The sequence below is a fragment of the Rhinolophus sinicus genome, linkage group LG01 (assembly GCF_036562045.2).
Source record: "Rhinolophus sinicus isolate RSC01 linkage group LG01, ASM3656204v1, whole genome shotgun sequence".
Lineage (NCBI taxonomy): Eukaryota > Metazoa > Chordata > Mammalia > Chiroptera > Rhinolophidae > Rhinolophus > Rhinolophus sinicus.
In genome coordinates this window covers 25,995,866-25,999,861 of record NC_133751.1, presented here as the reverse complement: position 1 = coordinate 25,999,861, position 3,996 = coordinate 25,995,866, and positions in this window count along the sequence as shown.

Below are 3,996 nucleotides of genomic sequence, written 5' to 3'. Positions count from 1 at the left end.
GTTTTTTGTTTGTTTGTTTGTTTTTTAATTGAGGATGGGGCAGTGGACATTTTGAAGGAGAAGATAGTTTTATGTAGCAGAATGAAATTCTATGATTAATCATAGTTCATCTTTTCAAAATTTTTTTCAAGTGAATAATTAAAGTGATTATATGAAAATATCACCAGTATTAATTTGCATAGTTTATACGAAGTCTTGATGCACTGAGAAAAAGGTTGCTACATTTTACTAGTTTTTACTGTCAGTATAGACATAACTTTTTCTAACATTTTTGTGTGAAGAATTATGATTAAATAGCACTATAGAAATGATTAAGGTACTGGCATAATTCTTAGGGAATTATCATAAGTCTCTAAAATTTAGTACCCTAGTCAGTTAGAACTAATCAGTCACTATTATAAATGTAAATATTAAAGCCTATTCTCATTTTCATCAGAATGAACTTAAATGTGGGGAAAAGTTTACTTTTAATTACTTAATGAACTTGAAATATTCTTTGCATATATAAAATTAGGAAAATATAAAATGAGGGACAAAAATTTGATATTTTGAAAAGTTGTTTTGGCCTATTTGATAAATTGATAGATTACCACTGTCAAATTATATTGGTGTGTCTATATTATTATCCTCAGATATTGCCTAGGCAACAATTTGTGTAAAATTGACAAAAAAATACTGAATGTTGAAAGCTATCATTGTTGAGGTCTTTATGAAATCATTGCTCTCATGTACAGTTTTGAATTAAAAATGCACAGTGCAAAATCATTTCTATTACTATTATTTTTGAAAGATCTAGCATTAGCTTTAATAACTAAGCATTATTTAAGTGTTTTAATATATGAAAAGTTCATTTGGTTAATTTATTAAAAGATGTACATTAAAGCTTGATATTTGCAATGTTTAAGTATTTGGAGATATTTGAAATAAATTCTCCAGATTTTTACATAAAGGATTATTTAAATAAACCTCAAAATAATTGCTTCACAATTGATTTCTAAAAAAGACCATTAATGAAATATTTTTATTTTTATTTTTAGCCTAAATTACCTTCAAATCATTCATGTTAAAGTTATACTAGATTGGCATTATATAATGAAAAGCAAATACAGCAATTTCAAGTCATGTACACTTACCACCAAACCTTTGTTTTTTTGTCTTTTTTTATGAAGCCAGACTGAATTATTGATTGTATATTCTACAAGTAACCTGGGCAAAAGGCAGAGTAAGTGGAGGCATAACACTTTCCTTCAAGAAGAGATGATGTATGGATAGTTTGGGATGACAAAAAATTTCACTGGCGAACTTTATTACAAAATCTCTTTTGAAACATTTATATTTGTATATTGGCTTCAGTAGTTACAATTTCAAAGAATTTCTTTAAAGGACAGTTTGGGACTATATAGAAAATAATTTTGTTTCTTCACAGTTAGAGCTTTCTGAGCCAATTTTATTAAAACTTGGTACCTGTGCTGAAAAAGAAGCTTTGAAGTTAATTTGTGACTACTCGATAGTGAGAAACCATCCAGAGTGTGTTAGTTTGCTAGGGCTGCCATAACAAAATACTACAGACTGGCTGGCTTAAACAATGGAAGTTTATTTTCTCCCAGTCTGGAAGCTGGAATTCCAAGAGCAAGGTGGCAGCAGGTTTGGGATCTCCTGAGGTCTCTTTCCTTGGTTTGGAGACTGTCACCTTTTTGCTGTATCTTCACATAACCCTTTTTCTATGCAAGGACATCCTGGTGTCTCTTCCTCTTATAAGAGTAACAGTTCTATTGAATTAGGACCCCACCTCTGTGACTTCACTTAACCTTAATTACCTCCATGAAAGCCCTATCTCCAAATACAGTCACGTTGGGGTTTAACTTCAACATATCAATTTTGGAGGGACAATTCAGTCCAGAACACACAGATGTTTGCTTCTCCAATATGCACATTTCAAGGGGAATGACACCTGGGAACATGGAATTATCTCTGGGTTGTAAATCTGGAGATATAAATCTTATCTTCCCTTCTGAAGACATTCCAAAGGGTAAGAACTTAGGATCATTCCCAAGGAAACCTTGTTTACATTAAGGAGATAAGATTTCTCTTTCCGAGGAAGATAGGAGGGCTTCTATATAGCTAGCTGTTCTGTACAGCCACACAGATTCCTATTTTGCGTTCCTCAACTACAGTACGGTATATGAATAGACTCTTGTCAGGCTCTTATCAAGCTATTACTGATCTGGTTCTCATTGGTCACCACACAGGTGAGAACTGGAGTGTGGGAAACCAGTGTGGTTATCATAAGTAACTAATAATTAAATCTATCCCTGCTGCAGAAACTTTGTGTGTACTTTCAGTACAATGTGGATAAATGTAACTTAAAGAGATATGTTTGATGTTTCTAGAAATCGTATTGTTTAATTTATATATTTTGGTTATATTATGAGAGGACTGTGATAATGAAAACCTGGGTCTTAAAACCAAAAGTTCAATTTCAAGTGATTAGATGTCTCTTATATTTTTTCCTGGTCTAAATAGGGTGTAGTATCCAAGTATTTAAGGTGATAATGAAAAATTCCATGCCTGTGGGTAGAGGAAATTGTAAAACTAATATTTCAGTAGTGAGGTGTAAGTTGAGGCAAAAATTGGAAGCTTTATGTGAAGAAATCAGACCCTATAAATCAGGAAATGAATATTACAAAAACAGAAAGAACCAACTCTGGGTTTTAAAAGAATGGTGAAACCATTTCAAAATAACACTTTCGAACATTTTTGTTAGGTTAATACCTTGTAAAAAAAAAGTACAGATTTTTAAAAAATTCATTTCTTTCTAGTCCTTAATTTAAAAAAAAAATTGTTGATCAGATACTGCCTGTACTGAGAGATTGACTTATACATGGGTCATACTGTGTATATAGTCAGAGTATGCAAAAGCTAAGCTTTTGCTGATTAAGCATGAATTTATTAGTGATTACCTTTTTCACTGCCGATTTCTAATCAAATGAAATTGAAGGAGAGATCACTTAAAGGCCTTCAGAGTTAACAGGATCTTCCTATTGCTTTAGTGAAGGTGAGATCCTGTGGGCTCTCTTAGAAAACATATTCAGATAGTGGGTTCTCCGGTTTTATGTAGTAACTCCTTTTTAAAATTCCAATCTTTCTTTTGATCCATTCGTCAATATCCTGCCAAAGCTGTTCTAGCACCTCCACCTCATTTACTGTAGACTACCGTTGTGTCATTGCTTTAAGGAACCATCCCACTTGTGTAGTAGAATTGGCCCTAGGTAGCCTTCCCAGAATGCCCACCAGCCATATGTTCTGCTTCCCTAGTCTGACACTTATAAGATTCACTCCCCACAAGTGTTTTCCTAGTCCCTACTGGTATGTTAAAGCGTGCTTGAACTTTTTCCATGAATAAGTTATTTCTTCCTTTTATGGGTTTGGTGTATCTCCACTCAGGTTATGCTGAGACTGGCCTTGTTACTGGCCTGGAAACAATGAGTAGAGGTGAAGCAGACCCCAGAGGCTTTTGCTACACTGAGTAAGCTGAAGTTACAAAGAAGCAGAAACTGTGATAGGCATGAACTATGAGGCATAAACAGAAGGAGGGAGGATTAGTAGACATTTTGCCATCTAGAGAATTGGAAAGGATATCTCTCATTCCACCAATACTTAACAAGATTCTCCTGTGTATCAGGAACTATGCTTGACACTGGATATTGAGTCATAATCACAGACACAGTAAAGAGACATACTCCCTGACCTACAGCCTAGTGGGGGTTCAAGGAAGGGAGTAAAAAGGACTGTCTGTCAGTCCATTACATTGCAAATTAAATTTTATATCGAGTACGGTGAGGACCTACTTGAGACGGAGTGGTTAGAAAAGACCTCTTTGTGGGTATGATACTTAAACTGAGCTCTCTAAAGGATAAGGCGCTAACTTGATGGAGGCAGAGGGGCGGGGAGAGTAAAAGGGAAGGGGATCAGCACATTCTAGGCAGAAGGAATAGT